This window comes from Neomonachus schauinslandi, chromosome 2 (genome assembly GCF_002201575.2).
Source record: "Neomonachus schauinslandi chromosome 2, ASM220157v2, whole genome shotgun sequence".
Classification (NCBI taxonomy): Eukaryota; Metazoa; Chordata; class Mammalia; order Carnivora; family Phocidae; genus Neomonachus; species Neomonachus schauinslandi.
Genome location: NC_058404.1, coordinates 61,978,074 through 62,003,880, shown reverse-complemented (window position 1 = coordinate 62,003,880; position 25,807 = coordinate 61,978,074). Strand labels below are relative to the sequence as shown.

Here is a 25,807-nt window from a genome sequence, read left to right as displayed (position 1 = left end):
GTGAATACACAGGAAGAAGGTGGTTATCCACAAACCAGGAAGTGGACCATCTACCAGAATCTGAACTACTGGCACCTTAATCTTTGACTGCCTAGCTTCTGGAGGATGTGAAAAATACCTTTCTGTTGTTTAAATCACCCAGTGTATGGTATTTTGTTATAGCAGCTGAGGCAGACTAGGATGGTCAGAAACTCACATCTGAAAGACAATGAAAGAAAGACTGTTAGAGAAGAAGTGAATGAAAGTAAAGAAAATCTGTTTTTCTTATTGTTAATTGATCTAATAGATAACTTATTAAAGTAATATTAGTAATGATGCATTGGGTGGATAATAGCTTTGCAAAGGTGAAATGAATAACAGCGATGTTATAAGGGATGGGAGGGAAGCATAGGGAGCACTCTGAAGACAACTGTGCTACTGATGAGACAGAATGGGGCTATTTGAGAGTGGGTTAGTTAAAAATACATATTGCAAACTTTTAAAGGAAGCATAATCGATATTTTAAGAGAAGAGGGAAATGGAGTCATGTAAAAGCATATAAAAACTTAACTTTAAACCAAAGAAGGCAGAAAAAAAAAGATATGAAAATAACAGTGCAATGAATTGAAAATAGTTACAAGCAAAATGGATATTATGATAATAGATGGCATAATCGTATCAGTAACCACATTAAATGTGAATGGTCTAGACATAACAATAAAAATCACAGAATATCAGTGGTGGCAGCAAACAGGCTGAAACTCTTCGGGAAAGTCTTTTGGGCATTCTTAGGCCCAGCTTTTCTTTTCTTTTCTTTTTTTTTTTAAACTTTTATTTATTTATTTGACACAGAGAGAGACAGTGAGAGAGGGAACACAAGCAGGGGGAGTGGGAGAGAGAGAAGCAGGCTACCCGCTGAGCAGGGCTCGATGCGGGGCTCAATGCAGGGCTCAATGCGGGGCTCGATGCAAGGCTCGATCCCAGGACCCTGGGATCATGACCTGAGCTGAAGGCAGATGCTTAACCACTGAGCCACCCAGGTGCCCCTTAGGCCCAGCTTTTCAATGAGCTCATGGTTTGTAAAAGCATTTTCTGATTCTTGTCCTCTGGTCTTTTGTTGATTTTGTGATTCCCTCAGTGATGTGATTCCAATATACTCCCCTTTGTTTATTTAACATGAGGTCTATTTCTGTATCTTCCATGACAATTCCTATCTGAAATAATATTTGTAACTATCCTGGTCTGTGATAAACATAAGTTGACACATTAGAAAAAGAAAAAGAAAAAGAAAAACAAATGTACGTGATAAAATTTTCCCCATAAATAAAATTCTGACTTTACAATGCATGATTTTTTTTTAAATTTTTTTATTCTTATGTTAATCCCCATACATTACATCATTAGTTTTAGATGAAGTGTTCCATGATTCATTGTTTGTGCATAACACCCAGTGCTCCATGCAGAATGTGCCCTCCTAAATACCCACCACCAGGCTAACCCATCCTCCCACCCCCCTCCCCTCTAGAACCCTGTTTCTTTTCCAGAGTCCATCGTCTCTCATGGTTCGTCTACCCCTCCGATTTCCCCCGCTTCATTCTTCCCCTCCCGCTACCTTCTTCTTCTTCTTTTTTTTTTTTTCCTTAACATATATTGCATTATTTGTTTCAGAGGTACAGATCTGAGATTCAACAGTCTTGCACAATTCACAGCGCTTACCAGAGCACATACCCTCCCCAGTGTCTATCACCCAGTCACCCCATACCTCCCACCCCACCCCCCACTCCAGCAACCCTCAGTTTGTTTCCTGAGATTAAGAATTCCTCATATCAGTGAGATCATATGATACATGTCTTTCTCTGTTTGACTTATTTCACTCAACATAATACCCTCCAGTTCCATCCACGTCGTTGCAAATGGCAAGATCTCATTCCTTTTGATGGCTGCATAATATTCCATTGTATATATATACCACACCTTTATCCATTCATCTGTCGATGGACATCTTGGCTCTTTCCACAGTTTGGCTATTGTGGACATTGCTGCTATAAACATCAGGGTGCACATACCCCTTCGGATCCCTACTTTTGTATCTTTGGGGTAAATACCCAGTAGTGCAATTGCTGGATCATATGGTAGTTCTATTTTCAACTTTTTGAGGAACCTCCATACTGTTTTCCAGAGTGGCTGCACCAGCTTGCATTCCCACCAACAGTGGAGGAGGGTTCCCCTTTCTCCGCATCCCCGCCAACATCTGTCGTTTCCTGACTTGTTAATTTTAGCCATTCTGACTGGTGTGAGGTGGTATCTCATTGAGGTTTTGATTTGGATTTCCCTGATGCCGAGCGATATTGAGCACTTTTTCATGTGTCTGTTGGCCATTTGGATGTCTTCTTTGGAAAAATGTCTGTTCATGTCTTCTGCCCATTTCTTGACTGGATTCTTGTTCTTTGGGTGTTGAGTTTGATGAGTTCTTTATAGATTTTGGATACTAGCCCTTTATCTGATATGTCATTTGCAAATATCTTCTCCCATTCTGTTGGTTGTCTTTTGGTTTTGTTAACTGTTTTCTTTGCTTTGCAAAAGCTTTTTATCTTGATGAAGTCCCAATAGTTCATTTTTGCCTTTGCTTCCCTTGCCTTTGGCGATGTTTCTAGGAAGAAGTTGCTTCGGCTGAGGTTGAAGAGGTTGCTGCCCGTGTTCTCCTTTAGGATTTTGATGGACTCCTGTCTCACATTGAGGTCTTTCAACCATTTGGAGTCTATTTTTGTGTGTGGTGTAAGGAAATGGTCCAGTTTCATTCTTCTGCATGTGGCTATCCAATTTTCCCAACACCATTTGTTGAAGAGACTGTCTTTGTTCCATTGGACATTCTTTCCTGCTTTGTCAAAGATGAGTTGACCATAGAGTTGAGGGTCCATTTCTGGGCTGTCTATTCTGTTTCATTGATCTATGTGTCTGTTTTTGTGCCAGTACCATGCTGTCTTGATGATGACAGCTTTGTAATAGAGCTGGAAGTCCGGAATTGTGATGCCGCCGGCTTTGTTTTTCTTTTTCAACATTCCTCTGGCTATGCGGGGTCTTTTCTGGTTCCATACAAATTTTAGGATTATTTGTTCCATTTCTTTGAAAAAAGTGGATGGTATTTTGATAGGGATTGCATTGAATGTGTAGATTGCTCTAGGTAGCATTGACATCTTCACAATATTTGTTCTTCCAATCCATGAGCATGGAACGTTTTTCCATTTCTTTGTGTCTTCCTCCATTTCTTTCATGAGTATTTTATAGTTTTCTGAGTACAGATCCTTTGTCTCTTTGGTTAGATTTATTCCTAGGTATCTTATGGTTTTGGGTGCAATTGTAAATGGGATCGACTCCTTAATTTCTCTTTCTTCTGTCTTGTTGTTGGTGTATAGGAATGCCACTGACTTCTTATCCTGCCACTTTACTGAATTCCTGTATGAGTTCTAGCAGTTTTGGGGTGGAGTTTTTTGGGTTTTCCACATAAAGTATCATATCATCTGCAAAGAGTGAGAGTTTGACTTCTTCTTTGCCAATTTGGATGCCTTTGATTTCTTTTTGTTGTCTGATTGCTGTGGCTAGGACTTCCAATACTATGTTGAATAGCAGTGGTGATAGTGGACATCCCTGCCGCATTCCTGACCTTAGGGGGAAAGCTCTCAGTTTTTCCCCATTGAGAATGATATTTGCTGTAGGTTTTTCATAGATGGCTTTTATGATATTGAGGTATGTACCCTCTATCCCTATACTCTGAAGAGTTTTGATCAAGAAAGGATGCTGTACTTTGTCAAATGCTTTTTCTGCATCTATTGAGAGGATCATATGATTCTTGTTCTTTCTTTTGTTAATGAATTGTATCACATTGATTGATTTGCGGATGTTGAACCAACCTTGCAGCCCAGGGATAAATCCCACATGGTCATGGTGAATAATCCTTTTAATGAACTGTTGGATCCTATTGGCTAGTATTTTGGTGAGAATTTTTGCATCCATGTTCATCAGGGATATTGGTCTGTAATTCTCCTTTTTGATGGGGTCTTTGTCTGGTTTTGGGATCAAGGTAATGCTGGCCTCATAAAATGCGTTTGGAAGTTTTCCTTCCATTTCTATTTTTTGGAACAGTTTCAGAAGAATAGGTATTAATTCTTCTTTAAATGTTTGGTAGAATTCCCCTGGGAAGCCATCTGGCCCTGGGCTTTTGTTTTTTGGGAGATTTTTGATGACTGCTTCAATTTCCTTAGTGGTTATAGGTCTGTTCAGGTTTTCTATTTCATCCTGGTTCAGTTTTGGTAGTTGATACATCTCTAGGAATGCATCCATTTCTTCCAGGTTATCTAATTTGCTGGCATAGAGTTGCTCATAATATGTTCTTATAATTGTTTGTATTTCTTTGGTGTTGGTTGTGATCTCTCCTCTTTCATTCATGATTTTGTTGATTTGGGTCATTTCTCTTCTCTTTTTGATAAGTCTGGCCAGGGGTTTATCAATCTTGTTAATTCTTTCAAAGAACCAGCTTCTAGTTTCGTTGATCTGTTCTACTGTTCTTTTAGTTTCTATTTCATTGATTTCTGCTCTGATCTTTATGATTTCTCTTCTCCTGCTGGGTTTAGGCTTTATTTGCTGTTCTTTCTCCAGCTCCTTTAGGTGTAGGGTTAGGTTGTGTACTTGAGACCTTTCTTGCTTCTTGAGAAAGGCTTGTATTGCTATATACTTTCCTCTTAGGACTGCCTTTGCTGCATCCCAAAGATTTTGAATAGTTGTGTTTTCATTTTCATTGGTTTCCATGTATTTTTTTAATTCTTCTTTAATTTCCTGGTTGACCCATTCATTCTTCAGTAGGATGCTCTTTAGCCTCCATGTATTTGAGTTCTTTCCGATTTTCCTCTTGTGATTGAGTTCTAGTTTCAAAGCATTGTGGTCTGAAAATAGGCAGGGAATGATTCCAATCTTTTGGTACTGGTTGAGACCTGATTTATGACCTAGGATGTGATCTATTCTGGAGAATGTTCCATGGGCACTAGAGAAGAATGTGTATTCCGTTGCTTTGGGGTGGAATGTTCTGAATATGTCTGTGAAGTCCATTTGGTCCAGTGTGTCATTTAAAGTCTTTATTTCCTTGTTGATCTTTTGCTTAGACGATCTGTCCATTTCAGTGAGGTGGGTGTTAAAGTCCCCCACTATTATTGTATTGTTGTCGATGTGTTTCTTTGCTTTTGTTATTAATTGCCTTATATAATTGGCTGCTCCCATGTTAGGGGCATAGATATTTACAATTGTTAGATCTTCTTGTTGGATAGATCCTTTAAGTAGGATATAGTGTCCTTCCTCATCTCTTATTACAGTCTTTGGTTTAAAATCTAATTTGTCTGATATAAGGATTGCCACCCCAGCTTTCTTTTGGTGTCCATTAGCATGGGAAATAGTTTTCCACCCCCTCACTTTCAATCTGGGGGTGTCTTTGGTTCTAAAATGAGTCTCTTGCAGACAGCATATCGATGGGTCTTGTTTTTTAATCCAGTCTGATAGCCTGTGTCTTTTGATTGGGGCATTGAGCCCATTTACATTCAGGGTAACTATTGAAAGATAGGAATTTAGTGCCATTGTATTGCCTGTAAGGTGACTGTTACCGTATATTGTCTGTGTTCCTTTCTGGTCTATATTGCTTTTAGGCTCTCTCTTTGCTTAGAGGACCCCTTTCAAGATTTCCTGTAGGGCTGGTTTTGTGTTTGCAAATTCCTTTAGTTTTTGTTTGTCCTAGAAGCTTTTTATCTCTCCTTCAATTTTCAATGACAGCCTAGCTGGATAGAGTATTCTTGGCTGCATATTTTTCTCATTTAGTGCTCTGAATATATCTTGCCAGTCCTTTCTGGCCTGCCAGGTCTCTGTGGATAGGTCTGTTGCCAATCTAATGTTTCTACCCTTGTAGGTTACATATCTCTTCTCCCGAGCTGCTTTCAGGATTTTCTCTTTGTCTATGAGACTCGTAAGTTTTACTATTAGATGTCGGGGTGTTGACCTATTTTTATTGATTTTGAGAGGGGTTCTCTGTGCTTCCTGGATTTTCATGCCTGTTTCCTTTCCCAAATTAGGGAAGTTCTCTGCTATAATTTGCTCCATTATACCTTCTGCCCCTCTCTCTCTTTCTTCTTCTTCTGGGATCCCAATTATTCTAATGTTGTTTCGTCTTATGGTATCGCTTATCTCTCGAATTCTGCCTTCGTGATCCAGTAGTTGTTTATCTCTCTTTTTCTCAGCTTCTTTATTTTCCATCATTTCATCTTCTATATTACTGATTCTCTCTTCTGCCTCATTTATTCTAGCAGTTAGTGCCCCCATTTTTGATTGCATCTCATTAATAGGCTTTTTGATTTCTACTTGGTTGGATTTTAGTTCTTTTACTTCTCCAGAAAGGGTTTCTCTAATAACTTCCATATTTTTTTCAAGCCCAGCTAGTATCTTTAAAGTGATGATTCTGAACTCTAGATCTGACATCGTACTAATGTCCGTATTGAGTAGGTCCCTGGCAGTCGGTACTACCTCTTGTTCTTTTTGTTGAGGTGATTTTTTCCATCTTGTCATTTTGTGCAGAGGAGAATAGATTAATGAGAGAACAAAATGCTAGCAGAGTAACAACATCCCCAGAAAATATACTCTAAACAAATCAGAAAAGACTTGAAGCAGTGGGAAAAGAAAGGGAAAGAGAGAAAAAAGAAAAAGAAAAAAAAGAAAAAGATAAAGATAAAAACCAAAACCAACAAAACAAAACAACAACAACAACAAAAAAACCAGAATGTGATCAAATATGATCAGGCTGGTATATAGATCAGTGCCACACACTAGATTTGGGGTGTATTTTGGTCTTTTAGAAGAAAGTGCCTCCCAAAATTTTAAAGAAAGAAAAACTTATATATGTACAAAAATAAGGGTTGATATGATGAAGGGATGGAATATGACTGTAAAGATGGAAATTATAAAAAATTTTATAAAAGGAATTGATAAGAAGTTGTTTGAAAAAAAGAAAGAAGAGGATTTAAAAAAAGAAAAAAAAGGGAGAGGATGTGATCAGGCAGGGGAATAGAAAACACTATATACTAGAGATTTAGGGTATATTTTAATCTGTTAGAAGAAACTATCTCAAAATTTTAAAGAGAGAACAACTTATATATATAAGCCAAAAATATGGGTAACTACTATGAAGGGATAGAATATGACTCTAAAAATGAAAAATAAAAATGTTTTTTTTAAAAAAAAGGGATTGATAAGATGTTGGTTGAAAAAGGGAAAAAGAAAAATTCAAAAAGAAAAAAAAAGAAAAAAAGACAGTTAAAAAAAAATTAACTTTGAAAGACTAAAGAATCATGGTAAAAAAGCCATGAATTCTATGTGCAGTAGTCCCCTAGCGCTGGAGTTCTGCCGTTCTCATTGATCGGTAACCTTGGCCTTGGCTGGCTGTTCTCGCTGATCTTCTGGGGAGGGGCCTGTTGCCATGGTTTCCAAATGTCTCTGCTGGAGGCGGAATTGCCCCGCCCTTGCCCCCTCCCGGCTAAGTAATCTGCTCAGGTTTGCTCTCCGGGGCTTTTGTTCCCTGGGAGCTTTCCGTACAGCTTTGGAGGCAGAGAGTGAAAATGGCGGCCTCCCAATCTCCGCCGCGGAGGAGCCGAGAACTCAGGGCCCCGCTTCTCAGTGAGCCCCCAGAGAAAAGCCGTCAGTCACTCCTGTCTCCCCGGTCTCCAGCCGCACTCCGTGCTCACCCACCCTGTGACCGCGCGTTTCTATCTCTGGCACCCGACCCCGGGTGGAGTCTCCAAACCCAGCAGATCCCTGCGGTGCACTCCCGTGCGGCTCCTCCCGGGGGAGGAAGGTGAGTCTCCCCGGATCTGCCGCTTGTTGGGTCCCTGCTGGAGGAGGAGGGGCCCCACTGTGCCGCGGATCACGGTTTATGGCAACCCCGAGCTGAGAGCCCGCGCCTTGGCTCCGCCTCTGCAGCCGGCTTCCCTGCTCCGTTACCTGGGAGCTCTGCCACACTCAGGCACCCCCGGTCTTTCTGTGACCCCGAGGGTCCTGAGACCACACTGTCCCGGAGGGTTCCACCCCCCGCTTAGCCACCAGAGTGACGTCCCTCAGCGGAGCAGACTTTTAAAAGTTCCGATTTTGTGCTCTGTGGTTCTATCACTTGCCAGAAGTGGCCGACGGAGGCCCCTCCCCCGCCGTCTATCCTCCCGAATATCGCCTCGGATTCACTTCTCCGCACGTCCTACCTTCCAGAAAGTGGTCGCTTTTCTGATGAGAGAGTTGTTGCTCTTCTTTTCTTTGATCTCCTGTTGAGTTTGTAGGTGTTCAGAATGGTTTGATCCCTATCCAGCTGAATTCTTGAGAGGAGACGAAATCCAGGTCTCCTACTCCTCCGCCATCTTGCTCCGCCCCCAACAATGCATGTTAAGACATGCTTTATTTTGATTGTGTCTCTGAAATACAGTATCATATTTGGGGATCAAATTTACTTTAGCACAAACAATTGTTTGTTAATCCAACTTGATCTTTCAGCTATTCTGACAATTTTTTTTTTCTTTAAGATTACAGTAAACCTCACTTTCTTGGTGGTAGAAGATGTTGCTAACAAGAATGAAAGTTAGATGGGAAAAAGAAAATAAGCCGCTTTAAGAGGTGAGGTCGCAATTAACCTGTAAAAATGGTAGCAACAAATTCACAAAGACATTTATTGTCACGATCTAGTCATTAACTAGTCATCAAATGATGTCGGCAAAACAACTCAAAAACTCTTTTACAGAAAGCAACAAAACCATGCAATAAATTAAAATACAAATCAAGGCAATATAAGCAATATAATACATTTGACAACAGGTCTTCAGGAAAGACATTCTTAATAAAATGATGTTGATAAGACTTGTTCATTTTAATCACTGATATGTTGCTATCTATGGTTTAGACTGAGCCAAGCATAAATATTGGTAGATTGAATGTGTTATGGTTAAACATACGGAAACTTTAAAATAATTATAATTTGATAGGTTTTCAGTTTGTTGAAATTGAAACTATTGGCCATTTGAAGCAAGTTAACACATCCTTTTTCTCACTAAGATCTTGTTGACCCATGTTCACAGCTCAGTACAAAGCAGGCAGTTTGAATCAATTTGACTGATTATTGTTGTTACACAAGTAAGGGCATCATTTTATAGCTGTTTTTATTCCTGACTTACAATCAAAGCAGGAGTTCACTTTAAAGACTATGGTGAAACAGTTTTGTTCTCTAATTAAAATTCTAGCCTTACAAGTTTATAGATTTTAAATGAAGCTATTTACTTTCATAAAGAAGGATATTTTTCTGAACCAAATTAACATTAGTGCAACCAGGGGAGGTTTAATTCAGCGCAGACATTTTAGCGTGTTAAGAAAATTGTTAATATTGCTTTTCTTTAAAATTACCTTAAAGGGATCAGATTGCAAGAAGCAATATATATATTGTCAGGTAAAAGCTAGACAGGAGCAGTGGAAGGGGCACATGCAAGGAGCACATGGAGGCAGAGTCCCAAGTCCTTGAGGGGGATTGACAGAGATGTGAGTTGGAGGCAAGGATGGTGATAAATAAGTCTCAAATTAAAAGCCCCAGGGGCACAACATCCTGACCTTTTGGCTTCCAAGACCTTGGGGCTGACAGATCAAGGGCCACAGGTAGGAACAAGCACTCTCCTCTTGCACCTCTGCTCCCGGGTAAACCCTAGACTCATTATAACGCATTTGCATTGCAGGTAAACTCCCCCCACCATGGAGAAAGACTGCCATGATGGTTCAGGGTCCCTTGCCGATCAAAAACTCCCCCTCTCAACCTGTGAGAGGAGATTCCCAAAGGATTAGAAGCAGCCTCCATTAGAAACCACCTCAGGGTACCTCACGCTCTTCCCAGCCCAGAGAGAGGCAAAAAATATCCAATCCCAAAACAACCTAGGGCTGGTTCCACCTCCCAGAACCTGCCTGCTTTCCCACCTTGAGAGTGTACTTTCACTTGAATAAATTGCTTTGTGTTTGCTCCTTTCCTTCCGGCTGTCTTTATTCAAGGGTGGATCCTCATGTAAATCTTTTTTTGTGGGGAATCCAAGGACAGAGATCTTCATTCACGCAATACAGACTCTTCCACCAGTAAGAGTATTACATTGTCCTGGAGAACCTGCGTTCTTGAACACTGCTCTTTGTTTGATAATTTACTTTAATACTGGTGCACTATGTAGTAAGAGTCAAAGGACCTTGAGATACTAATACAATGTGTACATAATTTAATTAAAATAGTAAATATGAGCTATTTAGTGAAACTTAATGTGAAGAGACAATTTTAAAAGATATATATCTATCTTTGTACAGAAATTGAAATGGGTGCTTCTTTATTTCCAGGGGCTGAATAATATAAGTGCTTATCATTCAATGACTATAACCTTTGTTTATAGCTATAATACAAAAAGCACATTACATAAAGCTCAAGGCTCTTAAGCTTTTGTGTACAAAAAGAATAGAGTATTTAGAGCATAATTCAATTATTGACAGCCCTTATTTCATTTCCTAAAGCTTCTGAACAAATTAAGAGTGTTGGAAAGTTTATAGTCTATGACTTTCTTTCCAGGTTAAAAATGGCTTGGACATTTAATAAGTTATTGTGTTCTACAATTCGAATTATTTTCTTTTCTTTTTTTTTTTTTTTTAAAGATTTTATTTATTTATTTGACAGAGACAGAGATAGCGAGAGCAGGAACACAAGCAGCGGGAGTGGGAGAGGGAGAGCAGGCCTCCTGCCAAGGAGGGAGCCCAATGTGGGACTCGATCCCAGGACCCTGGGATCATGACCTGAGCCGAAGGCAGACGCTTAACGACTGAGCCACCCAGGCGCCCACGAATTATTTTCTATAGTGATTTTTCTCTTACAATAATATGATGATATACATATACATAGATTATAATATTATATAATATATAGTAATATAAATTATACTATATAATGCATATAACAAATATTTAATATATATTATGTATAATAATATAAAATAATAATATTAAATATAGATACACACACGCACAAATCAGAGATTACAAAGTTCATTTTCCTTTTACTTCCATGCATTAATTTTATTTTGCCATTTAAATATATTTTCATATCATTTACTATTCATTTTGTATTTTGTTTTAACATTTACTCATAACTTTTTTTTTAATTTTTTTTTTTTTTTAAGATTTTATTTGTTTGCAAGAGAGACAATGAGAGACAGAGAGCATGAGAGGGAGGAGGGTCAGAGGGAGAAGCAGACTCCCTGCTGAGCAGGGAGCCCGACGTGGGACTCGATCCCGGGACTCCAGGATCATGACCTGAGCCGAAGGCAGTCGCTTAACCAACTGAGCCACCCAGGCGCCCATAACTTTCATTTCTTTTCTTTGACTATTTGGTTAACATTTGGTTAACATTCTGGCATCAAGCCACCTTAGTATAAATCATTCAATTTATACTATATATAAACCAAGTTTTGTTTTCCTTGAATAAATTTGACAACAACTGACAAATATCATAAAGTTACCTCTCCAGTTAGCTTTTTGGTGGGAGTCACCTCAGAATTCCTTCTGTTTTTTTCTTTCATCTTTGATCTTTTCAGAGGCTATGAAAATTCATATTTCATTAATCTGGCATAAATTAGGGAAGAAAGCATTCCATCTGTATGGATTTTCTAGTTTTTGAATTTTAATAGCGTATGTCTTTTCTGAATTATGAAATGTTTCCAATCTTCAGACATAACTTAAAAGTTTATTACCTACCTAGCTCAATTACAAACTTTGTATTTAAAAAAAAAATTTTTTTTTTAAAGATTTTATTTATTTATTTGGCAGAGAGAGACACAGCGAGAGAGGGAACACAGGCAGGGGGAGTGGGAGAGGGAGAAGCAGGCTTCCCGCGGAGCAGAGAGCCCGATGCAGGGCTCGATCCCAGGACCCTGGGATCATGACCTGAGCCGAAGGCAGACGCTTAATGACTGAGCCACCCAGGCGCCTCCAAACTTTGTATTTTAATGTTGAAAGCAGATTCAGTGAACTTCTGTGAGGAATGAAGAGAGGGAAAATTACTTGGAAAATAACCATTGGAAACTTTTTTTGGTGTGTTATTTATTCAATATAAAATTGTATTTACTAAAAATTTATTTAATAATAATATTCTATCCCTGTTATGAAGAGAACTTTCAAAGAAGTAACTCTTTCAGGAAAGCATGTGCTAACGGTGTTAAAAAAAAAGAGACTATTTCTTCTGTTATTCATTAGTTCCTCCTGCAATTCATTATTAGGAAGGTATTAAAACGGCCACTTTTTTAAGGAGGATCCCATTTCCTGAAAATTTTACAGTGAATAGAAAAGAAAGAAAGGAAGTGAGGGGAAGAAAGAGGGAAGGAAGTCAGGAGGGAGGAAAGAAGAAAGGACAAAAGGAAGAAGGAAAGGAAGGAAGGAAGGAAGGAAGGGAAGAAGGCAGGAAAGGATGGACAATAAGAGAAGGAGCTTATGCTAGTAAATTTTTAGAAAATTCTGGGTCCTTTATCTACCTTGAAATTTAACAATGTCTGATTTTATCAGAAAGATCTGAGGTGAAAGGAAACTGTCATTTCTTAATTCCATATATTTTTTGAGCAAAAAGAAACTGTTGCTTTTTATTTAATTCCACAAAGATTTTGAGTGATCTACCAGTAAAAAGGATTGACAAAAACAAAGGCTTGCAAACTAGTGGAAGCAGGGGAAACAAAAAGTAAGTAAGCAGTAGAAGTAGGATCAATTAGGAGTAGGAGATGGCACAGTTAGCTGAGATCTAGAAGATGATGCAGACATGACACAAGATGGACTGGGATGATGATTAGGCCTCCAAGAACAATTTATGAAAACCAAATATACAGCTTTAAAATAGAATGTGGACTTAAATACCCAGAAGCACACCCCTTTGTAAGATTTATAACAAAAATTAATATGAATGGAGTTAATAGTTCTAATGGAGTGGTGGGCCCAAGAGCCATATCAGTACTAGCAAAATGGCAGAATTCATATAGCATCAAAGTTGTCCTGCAAGAGCTCCAGTGCCTAATGATGTCTAAAGAAAACATAAAACTCCCTCAGCCACCTGAAAGGACAGTGTTACAGCAATTAATCAAAAAGAGAGGGAGGCCCTCCCCCCATTTGATTTAAGCGTTTTCCACGGTAGTACATTTTCTAGATATATCTTGTAGACCTCAAAGTACTGGAAAGGAAGCTCCCATTCAAAGGCAATTTATCTTAACATATTGCAAATGATACTAATTTTTTGTCCATTTGATATATCTAAGTTGTGCTATAACAACAAAAAAATTAAGCAATAAATATAGGATCAATATAATTATATTGCATGTTAGAAGCTAAGAAATGCCATGCAAAAAAAAAAGAAGTAAAGTAAGATAAATAAGGAGGGAAGGTTGGGAGGGGAGACTACTTAGTGTAGTGGGACACTTACTAATTGTGAAGCTTAAATAGAAACAAAAGTCTCAAGTTGGTGAAGACATTGGTCATAGACACTGGGGAAGAAAAGCCCAGCCAGAGGAAAGACATTATAATGACCTTAAAAGGGAACCATAAATGGTGAGTTTGACAAAGAACAAAGTTGCAAATATGACCTTGTAAGAAAGAGTGAGTCACTTCTGGGAGGGGAAATGGAGGGGTTTTGACTAAAATGTGAAAATAATTCACTTAGATTTCTCTAACTGCTGGTTTGACAAGTGTGTTTGTGTGTATGTGTATGAATATGTGTGTATATAGTTATTTATTTTAAGGTAAAATCTAGATATAGATTAAAGCACAGATCTTAAGTGTAGAATTTGATAAGGTTTTGTTGTTGTGTGTTGTTTTTGCATTTATTTTATGCAGAATTTACTCCTGGGCCATAAGTTTTTGTTTCTCAGTTTCTTCTGGGATATCTTTTTCTTCCGTGCAACCTCCTCTTCTGGTTTAGGAACAGTCTGCTCTTTTTCAGTAAGGATCATCTCAGTGTGGCAGGGAGAGCTCCTGTATGGGTTAATCAGACCAGGAGCCCTGTACGTTCTATGCCGCATCTTAGGGGCTTTGTTCACCTGGACATGCTCCATGACTAGAGAATCCACATCTAAACCCTTAAGTTCAGCATTACTCTCTGCATTTTCAAGCATGTGCAATAAAAATTCAGCACTCTTTCTGGGCTATCGACCCTGTGTCCAGCCCCATGGTTTGGCCTGGGCACATCTATCAACTCCGCCATTGTAGCAACTGAACGGCACACATTGCTTCTGCAAAGTGATGTCTTTCAGATACTTGGCAGCTTTCAGATATGCATACCCTTGATGGCCTGGGCAGTTTCTTTTCTTTTCTTTTTTTTTTTTTTTTTAGATTTTTATTTACTTATTTGACAGAGAGAGAGAGAGAGAACAAGCAGGGAGAGGTGCAGAGGGAGAAAGAGAGATGCAGGCTCTCCACTGAGCAGGGAGCCTGACATGGGGCTCAATCTCAAGACCCTGGGATCATGACCTGAGCTGAAGGCAGCCACTCAACAGACTGATCCACCCAGGTGCCCTGTGGGCAGGTTTAAGTGTGTCCATAAGGTGAATATGAAGATTTGAGCCTCTTGATTTGCATGATTTTGTAGGGTTTTCTAGGTCAACTGAAGAGCAAACCATTTTCAGAGAATGTGTCAGGCCAATTATGGCAAGAGCCAATTTTATAAAGTTCGACAAATATATAAACTGATATAAACAATATCAAAATCAAAACCCAGAAGAACATTTCAACCATGTCAGTTATTTCCTTAGTGCTTCTAACAGTCCCTGCTCCATGCTGGAAGCCAGTGTTCTGATTTCCATCACCATAGTATAATTTTATCTGTTTTTACACTTCATATAAAAGAAATCACACAGAATGTACTCATATACTCTTCTGTTTCTTCTTTCTGTCAACATAATATTTTGGAGCTTTAACCATATTGTTTTATATGACAGTAGATATATATATTATTGGTATAGTATTTCACTATGTGGATCTACTACAACTTAAATACTCATAAATGGTAAATATTCAACCATTAGACAATTGTATGTTTATAGTTTTCAGCTATTATGAATATACTTGCTAAAAATATTCTTATACAAGTCTTTTTATGGACATGCAGACATATCTTGTTCTTTATTAAGTTTTTAATTTTAATTTCAGTATAGTTAACATACATTGTTAGTTTTAGGTATATAAATAGGACATATCTTGTTTTATCACACCTCACTTTATTAATTTCCCAGAATTTTTTTTTTTTTTTTTTTACAAATTATAAGATTGTGGCAACCCTGCATTGAGCAAGTTCATCAGTGCCATTTTCCAACAGCATTGGCTCAAAGCCTGACCCAGGGCAAGGCCCTCTCTTTTTCTCTGAAGGCTGAGAAAGGTGAGGAAGCTGCAGAAGAAAAACTGGAAGCTAGCAGAAGTTAGGTCATGAAGTTTAAGGAAAGAAGCCATTTCCATAACAGAAGGGTGCAAGGTGAAGCAGCAAGTGCTGATGGACAAAGTGCAACAAGTTTTTCCAGAAGATCTCGTTAAGATAATGAAGGTGGCTACACTAAACAAAAGATTTTCCATGTACACAAAACAACCTTCTATTGGAAGATATCATCTAGGACTTACCTAGCTAGAGCGAAGTCAGTGGCTGGGTTTAAAGCTTCAAAGGATAGGCTGACTCTCATTGGAAGCTAATGCAGCTAGTGACTATAAGTTGAAGCCAATACGCATTTACCATTCAGAAAATCCTAGGGCCCTTAGGTGTTATGCTAAAATCTACTCTGCCTGTGCTCTATAAATGGAACAGCAAAGCCTGGATGCCAGCATATCTGTTTACAACATGGTTTACTGAATATTTTAAGCCCACTGTTGAGAACTACTACTTAGGGGGAAAAAAAAAGGTTTCTTTCAAAATATGACTGCTCATTGACAATGCACCGAGTGACTTAAGAGCTCTGATGGAAATGTACATTAAGATTAATGTTTGTTTTTTCATGCCTACCAACACAACATCCATTCTTCAGCCCATGGATCAAGAAGTCATTTCAACGTTTAAGTCTTATTATTTAAGAAATACATTTGGTAAGGCTATAGCTACCACAGAAAGTGATTCTTCTGAGGATCTGGGCAGAGTAAATTGGAAACTAACAGGAGTTTGAAAAACATTGATTTCAATCTTCATGAATATTTTGGAGGGTTTCAAGATTTCAATGGAGAAAGTAACTGCAGGTGTGGTGGAAAAAGCAAGAAAACTAGAATTAGAAGTGGAATCTAAAGATGTGGCAATCTCTTGGTAAACTTGAGCATATGAGAAGTTGCTTATTATGGATGAGGAGAGAGAGTGGCTTCTTGAGATGGAATCTACTCCCAGTGAAGATGTTGTGAAGATTGTTGAAATGAGAACAAAGGGTTTAGAATATTATATAAACATAGTTGATAAAGCAGTGGCGGGGTTTGAGAGGATTGACTCTAATTATGAAAGAAGTTCTATTGTGGGTAAAATGCAATCAAACAGCACTGTATGCTACAGAGAAATCATTTGTGAAAGAGTCAATTGATGTGGAAAACCTCACTGTGTTTTTCTCAGAAGTTGCCACAGCCACCCCCACCATCAGCAATCACCTTGATCAGTCAGCAGCCATCAACATTGAGGCAAAACCCTCCACCAGCAAAACATCACAACCCACTGAAACCTCAAATGATGGTTAATATTTTTTAACAATAAAGTATTTCCAATTAAGTTGTGTACAATGCTTTTTTAGACATAATACTACTGCACATTTAATAGACTACAGGTTAGTATAAACATAATTTTATATGTGCTGGGAAGCCAAAAATTCATTTGATTCACTTTATTGTGATATTTGCTTTATCGTGGTGGTCTGGAACTGGACCCACAATATCTCTGAGGTATGCATGTATGTTTTCATTCCTAAGAGTGGAATTGCAAGATCAGAGCATAAGTTGAGAAAGTTATAAGAAACTGTCAAGTCATCTTTCAAAGTGGTAGTACTATTTTATACTATCATTAAGATGTATGAGATTGCAGTTGCTTTAGTTTCTTGACAATATTTCCTATTTTAAGTCTTTTTTTGTTTTAGCTATCTTAGAAAGCATGGAATTGTATGAATTATATCTTATTGTATTCTAACTTGCATTTCTTTGAATGTATTTCATGAATCATGTGCAAATTTTCATGTGAATATTGGTTATGAACCATCAGTTCGGGTCCTCTGCTGCATTTACTATCAGTTACTTTTCTTCTTATTATGATTTTTAGGGGTGTAGACACATATACAAAAATATGTGAATATTTACATGTGTGTATATAAAATGAATATAAATGTGTATATAATATATACAGAATATATAAATATATATTTTTCAGATGTATTACAGCCAATAGTTTCCTACAGCATGAGGCTATCTTTTCATTCTCTTCACTGTTTCTTTTGAAGAGCAAACATTTTTAATTTTGTTGAAGTCCAATCAATGTTTCTTTTGTGTTTAGTGCTTTGTTGTAACCTGAGAAATCTGCTCAAAGTTGTGAGAATTCTGTTCTATGCTTTTCTTAAAGGTTTATAGTTTTATCTTTTACATTTAGTTCTATAATCCATTTTGAGTAAATTTTTATACAATGTGAATAAGGGATTGGGTTTTTGTTTTTGTTTCTGTTTTGTTTGTTTGTTTTTGTTTTTTCCTATAGAGATATCCAGTTGTTCTTTTTTTATCCCAAAACTTCTTATCCTTATTGGATGATGCCATCAGCTTTATAAAACAATCAGTTGACCAAACTTTGGCTAGTCTATTTCTGGATTTTCAATTGTGTTCTATTGATCTTTGTGCTTTTACTAGAACAAAGCCATACTATATTGTCTTGATTTTGGAATTTAGAGTAAGTCCACCAACTTCATTGATCTTTTTCAAGATCATTTTGGCTATTCTAGGTCTTTTGTATTTCCATATGCATTTTAGAATTAGCATCACCATTTATTAAACTTTTGGTGCTGGGATTTTTTAGTGATTTTAATGAATCTACAGATCTATTTTGGGAAGTTTTACATCTTAACAGTATTCTGTCAATCCATTATCAAACTAAGAATTACAGAAAAATATCCTCTGATTATAAAGAACATGCACAAAAACAACCTACAGCTAACAGCTTGCTTAATAGTCGGGAAAGCTGTAAAAACTACATATGACTTAGAATAGACTTTGGATTCTTGCCAATATAGAGTGCTAAATTTGCTTTCCTGACAAAAGCAATTATGAAGATGGACAAAGCATATGATATAACCATTTAGGTCCTAAGAAATAGGCAGTGCAATATTGTAGTCCTTGTGAAAAGAAAAACCTAGGAAGTGGATCCCATGATTGCCCTGGTTTCCTACTTGGGGTCCCTTTCTTGTCACTACACAGGAAGATGTAGCTAAGTGGAGTAGATGTCTCACTAAGGAAGTGCAGATAATCCATTCTGGATTGTGAAGACAACTGAAATTTATAGAACAATTTATCAGAGAAAAAGATTCTGGGAGGAAGTTGGGAAAAGGGGACAGAAGTCTTCATGACATTCACCTAGGGACTTTGGAAAATGTAAAAGGCTGAGATGCCAGAGGATATTTAATGCTGGAAATGTTGAACTTCTGGCCCAGCCAGATGGGAGACACCTCACTCAGCAGCACAAATATTGAGTGGAAACCCATGAAAACAAAATCTATGCCTAAAAATAAAGCTAAAGCCCTGGAATAAGAGTCATGCTCATACTGGTAAAAAATGATAAAAACCAAAGTTTAAAGAGGAAGTTTAAAAATCCAGATAAAAAGAAAATTTTAATCTAGAAAACAATATAAATGGTGAATAATTTCTTACCAGAAATAATGAATGTTCAAAAAATATGGATTTTTTTAAATGCTAGAAGAATCTGTTGAGACAGAATTCTATATTCAGTGAAAAAAATCCATGAATAATGAAAGTAAAACAAAGAAAATTTCAGATAAATGTAAGCTGAGTGAATCATTAGCAAGACATGTACAATACAAGAGCATAATATAGAAGGTTCTTTAGGATGATGGGAAATGGCATTACATGTTAATCTGAATACAGAGGAAAAAATGAAGACTACTGGAAATGATACATACATAAATCTACCAGAATAAATATATCAACATTGAAACATATAGTCAATATTCAAAAAAATAATTTCTATGCACTAATACATACATGTGTTGTTTTTTATACTGGAAACTTCAAAACGTTGATGAGAAAAACCAAATGAGACCTATAGAATTGTATATCTATCCCGTGTTCATAATTTGGAAGACTCAATTTTGTTAAGGAATCACTTCTCCCTAGACTGATCTATAGATTCAATACAATCTCATTTAAATTATAACGAAAAGTTTTGGGGGACAGTAGTAGACAAAATTATTCTAAAATTTGTGTTAAATAGCAAATTAGCCAGAATACCCAGAAGTGTTTTGAGAGTAGAAAAAGTTGGAGGAGTCACACCATCTGATTTCAAAACTTACTATCAAGTCTCAGTAATCAAGACAGTGTAATATTGGCAAAATAACTACATAAATATGACTAAAATGAATAGAGTCCAGAAACAAGTTACAAAGGGTCATAAGGAAATATGAGGTGAAGGAAATGTTCCATATCTCAACTGTGGAAGTGGTTCCCATACTGTATGCATTTGCCAAATTCATAGAACTATATATCTAACAAAAGTGAATTTTACCCTATATAAATTTTATCTCAATCAATATAATTTTAAAAAATATACAGTTATATTTAAGATCTTTTTTTTTTCCCTACTGGCATTAGCCTCCTAATCTACAAAACAACCTGAAGTTGGCATAAACACTAACTCCAAATCCTCACAAATGGTAAAAATATCAAACTACAGAGCAAGTTACTTTGCAATATTGTTGTTCTTTTTTTTTTTTTTTTAAGATTTTATTTATTCATGAGAGAGAGAGAGAGAGAGAGGCAGAGGGAGAAGCAGACTTCCCGCGGAGCAGGGAGCCCGATGCGGGACTGGATCCCAGGACTCTGGGATCATGACCTGAGCCGAAGGCAGACGCTTAACCATCTGAGCCACCCAGGCGCCCTGCAATATTGTTGTTGATGTTGAGTCAGTATTAATGTTGAGTTGATTGATTTAAATATAGAATTTGAAATTCAAAATATCAACTTTTTTCTAAATAAAACAGACTTGATTAGAAAAAAATAGGTAACTGGTTATAAGAATAACATAATTTTAGTAAGCAGCATTTAGCTATTGTAATAATAATTTTCAGACACCTACATTTTCATCACATATTGAGATTGAAAAGATTGCATGTATTTACGGAAAGGATGGTGGGCTATATCAATAAAAATTCTCCGAAATCTATTTGGTTTGTGCCATTGTTATCAGCATATTACACAGACTGTTTGAATAGGTAAATGAAGTTATTTTTTTCAAAACAGTTTATTCTTAAGGAAAGGGATTACAGATGAACATTGTAGATGCATGTTCTTTTCATAAGTAAGAACATTGACATCTTTCCATATTTGGCATTGGAAAATACCTTAGATTTATTCTGAAGGGAAGCTCTCTTGAAAATGAAGCACTTCTAAAATTCTCATCTCTCATTTTCTTAGTTTTTTTTTCAATGAGACTTGGATTATTTAATGTTTAATTATATGAATAAAAACTTATGACAAAGTTTAGTGGTGATTATTCTTTGGATGTGAAAGTCAGTTTGTCTTTTTTATTCTAAACCATTATCTTTTGGTGAATGAAGTATGTGCCATTTTCCTCATATATTTTGTGTGCTCCTTTTTATCTATGTAATTTGGAGTTTAAAACTCAGTGAATATTATATAATTAAATATAAACTTTGTGGCTAATATTGTATATCTCATTAGAACTGAAAAGGGGTATTGGAAAATATTTTTTTCATAACAGAAAAAACATTTCCTAATTTAGAAAGTAGTCTATTTAGTTGTAAAATTTAAAAGATTTTCCCCCAAAAAAATCCATTTCATATTCTTCAGTTATAATGAGGGAGACAGCAGAAGTTACAAAGATGTTTATCATAGCAAATTATATTTATTACTAGTTAACATATTCACCTTATATATTTCTTTCTGGCAGTGGGCTGATGCAAATTGTACACATTGGCACAAACTAAATAACTGCATCATGAATGTTGCTACATTCTTTGATATACTCTGCTTCATTTATATTTGATTAAGATTTGGAGAAGCGATAGTAGAGAGGAGACAAATGTGTGTGTGTGTGGGGGGGGGGGGGGGGGTGTGAATACTGTGCCACATTCTTTTCCTTTGGATAACTATTTGAGATGAGTAGTGTTCTAAAACGTATTTTTTCATGCCTCTACAATGACAAACAGAGGAGGCAGAACAAAATGTAACCCTTTCTTAATGAGGCAGTGCAACTTTAAGTAAAATTGATGTGTAGGAATATTTATCTACTAAATGGCCCCAAGTGTGCAACCTCGGTCACTTAATATACTAAGTACAAAGGTATATAAGGGGAAAAAAAGGAGACATGACTTCTGCTCTTAAGGAGTGTATAGCTAGTCAGAGAGACATATTATTAAATAGATAATTTCACTTCCACTTAGCAAGTGTTATTTGTTTTCTAATTTATTTATTTATTTAATAGGTATTTATTAGCAATACCATGAACTTAACAGCTTTGATCACTTATCCTTTTCACCTGCTATGATTAAGTGGCCAGAGGGGATAGGAAGATCAAGAATTTTGGTCTGGTATTTTTGGGTGAGCAAATAAATATGCATGTGTGTGTGTGTGTGTGTGTGTGTATACACACTCCATATTTTCAGATATATATGTATGCATGTGTATGCAAATATATGAATGAAAATAAAATTAATGCATATATATAAAGATCAGTTTCTAGGAGACATTCATGTTAAAAGATAAAATTAATGCCTGATTACCTCAATTTTCTCTATCAGGCAAAATGCTATGTACTCTCCTAGGAGAGGATAGAATGGCTTGACAGCTATGATAAAAGCTAGATAGAAGGTAAAGTATTCAAGGTGAAAGGGTGAACTATGCAAATATAGTTAGGAGAAATGATAAGCTGCATTTTTGGTTTTGCTTGCCATAATAAGGGGGTAGTGTATTGCATAAAACTTGATTATACTAACTCTGGAGTCAGACTGATCTGGGCTCACATTTTAGAACTATTTATAAGCTATATTCACTAGGGAAGTATGCATCCTTACATCTGAAATTTCTTATTTGTAAAGCAGGGATACAAATGGTAACTCTGCAACAAATTTGCAAATTTTGTCTCTTTGTTTTACATAATACTATTCAGTTCTCTTTTTTTATTGAATCAATATGGTCATATCTTTATTTTATCAGTATTTAGAAAGACCATCCTCTGTTTTTTAATCTTCTTTATCCTATATTTCCCATTTTCCATTTATTTCCATGTGTATCATTATTACTCCCTCCATTAAATTTTCCAGAGTTTATTCTGCTTATCTTTTCCTAACACCTGAAGTATTATACTCAGTTTTCCATATTTTTAATATAAGCATGAATAATTGTATAATTTTTTCTAAGTATTTTTAGCTGATCCCTAAATTATCACATGTAGTATTTTACTTATTTGTTCCTAAGCATTTTATTTTATTTTATATTTTTTAAGCATTTTAAATTTCTACTTCAATTTCATTTATGCCCTGTCAGTTATTTTGAGCGGATAAAAATCACAAACATATAGATTATTTTAAGGTATATTTGACATTATGTTTCTAACTTAATTATAAGCTGGTCATAGAACACTGTCTATTTAATGTCAATTATTTGTTACAATTTAATTATGGCCTAGAGAAATGGTTCTTCACAGTTAACCTTGTTAATATAAAGATTCTGATTCATAGGTCTAGAGATGAGCCTGAGAATGTACATTGAGGCACAGATATGTTAGTACACAAAATTATTCAAAACCATATATACAATATCAGGAAGTACTTTCAACCCTAAGCAGTATAGAATTAAAACCTGTATATCAAATTAGCCTAAAGAATCAAGATAGCTCTCCCATGCTGATGAATATATGCTCTCAAAAGAACCCGACTCCATATTTTCCAGATAGTTTTATTTGTGAATACAAGACAATGAGCAGATTATCTTGAATTGGATGACCTGATAAAGTATATTCCTTTTAACATATCTGTGTTCTAAGGGTCAGATCTGGAGGGAAAAACAGAATAAAAAACTGTTCCCGAAAACAGAGAGTGATATACTTAAAAGCTTTGAAGAAAACATCCTTACAGTACTTTTATACAGGAAATACTCCTATTCTCACAATCATGTTCATTAGGGGGAAAAACAAAACTAAACAAATGTCTACTGGTTCCTGATAAGAAGGGCTAATTACATAAACTGACATTTCCTTCTGATAGCCTGGGGTACCAAAGAAAAAAGAAATTGACAAACCTGAAAAATCCAGCATGAAATCTCAAATATTTGGTGCATTGACCAAAGGTAATTGGGTCCCAAGGAATGGGAGAAATTTTGGCACCAGCCAAAAGAGGGGAAATTTTTACAAATGGGAAATACTTTGGAATAGAAGATTTTAGCAAAAACACTTTTCCTCCTGTCCACATTGCCTTGGGAAAAGCATTGCTTGCAAAATCACCTGGACAGAGGAGTGAATTAGCATCAGCACCTGGTGCTGATGGAGTAAGGGGAAGCTGTAGCAAGGTAACTGAAAGTAAAGGAGGAGAACAAACATCAGCTGAAGGGAAATCAACAGATTCACTGAGTGTTCTCGCCTCCACAGTGGGTGTGAAAACTGGAAGCAGGCAGGGCCAAATCTTTTAACACCAGCCTGCTTCTGGGTTCCTTCTTATGCCACACTTACAGGAGGGGTAAGATCTGGGCTTTGGCCTCTCCCTCGAAAGAGACACAACTAACGTTAGACACTCATGGAGAAATCAAAGAAACATCTGAGAAACTGCAACTCCCTAATGGTTAAAAGAAGAGCTGATTAACTGGTACTAGATGAAGCTAAACTGTAAATAATTATATGTATTTTTTTGAAATTCTAAAAGGAAAGGTTTTCTTTCCTCCTAATTCCTCCACTAATTCACCATTATCTCCTTCCAAATCTTACAAAGAGCTAATCTATTAACTTTGCATTTTCTTTTCTATGTTTTACTGTATTTGTATATTAATTTGTTCTCCTATGGCTACAAACATCTTAAATTTCTTGTTCTGATAAAACCCTCCCTACATTCCATATATTTCTAGAGATACTAAGGTTCTACCTTTTCTCTTATCCCTAAGATTTTTGAGAAAGGAGTCAATATAGATTTTCTGTATTACTTCACTCTGAGCAATCTGGCTTTTTTCCCCCAAGAGTGGAATCATAACCCTAAAGCTATCCAATTACCAAATCAAAAAGAAAATATATACAGCTTCTAATTTATTTGACTTTTCAGAGTGTTCAATACATGAATATTTTTAAAGCTTTCTCATTTATTGTTTCTAGGACACTTTAACATTTTTTTTCTGACTACTCTTTTTTTATTCTGTTTGTAAGGCATCCTTTAATGATTCTTTTGTTTGTTTCTTGTTATTGTTTTTGTTTTTCGAGTCTCCATCCTTGGACTTCTGTATTCTACAATATACTCTACAAATTAACTTTGGACATATCTCCTAGGTGTTCAGACTCAGATCTTACCCAAAACTGATGACATGGAAATCCTTGTTTCCAATTCAAATCCCTTTCCTGAGCCACAGATTAATATTTATAACTTTTTTCCTGGGCATCTCCCCCCAAAACTTTAATGCACATCTCAAATTCAACAAATCCATATCCAAATGCATTACTTAATTTCCCCTTCTCTGCAAAGTCATGCTTTGCCCTTTTCTCTTTAGTATCTCTCTCCAAAAATGGCATTCCCTTTCATGCAGTCACTCTAACCATTTCAGGGTTTTTCTGGGTTTCTTCATCTTCTCCACCTTTCCACATCAAACTGATTACCAGAACTTTTCATTTATATTTATTTAATATCCTGTAAATACTATTACTACTCCTATGTTCATTTTTTTTTACCTAAAAACTTCCATATTGTCTATCTCCAATCCTGTCCTTATATTCTTATTTAAAATTTCTAGTCAGTTAATCTTTCTAAAGCAAAACAAAACAAAACAAAACAAAAAACCCGCTCATGTCAGTTGGATTCTTAATTTCTCTCTCTCTCTCTCTCTTTTTTTTAAAGGGAGAGAGAGCAAGAGCACACACGGGAGGTGGGGAGAGGCAGAGGGAGAGAGAGAATCTCAAGCAGGCTCCATACTGAGTGTGTAGTCTGACACAGGACTCGATCTCATGACTCTGAGATCATGACCTGAGCCGAAATGAAGAGTCAGATGCTTAACTGATTGAGTGCCCCGACATTCTTACATTTTTTAATGGTTTAAGAAAAATTTGTTTAGTCAGATAGCACAAAGCTGTTCTTGATCAGTCCTCTGCTTCTTCTGCCATATTTGGGAAACAGAGTAGTAGGATTTAGTAGTTTTCCATTTTTCAATTCAGGGACTATTCTCTAATATTTAAGTTTTATGATGGACTATGAAGTAACTTTTAGGGTTCAGTGTACTGGATGGAGAATTCTGTCACTTATATTATTTCATCATATTTTATTGGAAGCACATCTTCCACTTGGTTGCTCAGGCAGTA

General features: G+C 36.5%; 2 pseudogenes; one reads left to right on the top strand and one right to left on the bottom strand.

The window, feature by feature from the left end:
- Nucleotides 1-9,799: 9,799 nt before the first annotated feature.
- LOC110588406 lies at nucleotides 9,800-13,171 on the top strand (annotated as a pseudogene).
- A 736-nt stretch (nucleotides 13,172-13,907) lies between these two features.
- Nucleotides 13,908-14,702, bottom strand: LOC123324067 (annotated as a pseudogene).
- Nucleotides 14,703-25,807: the final 11,105 nt, after the last annotated feature.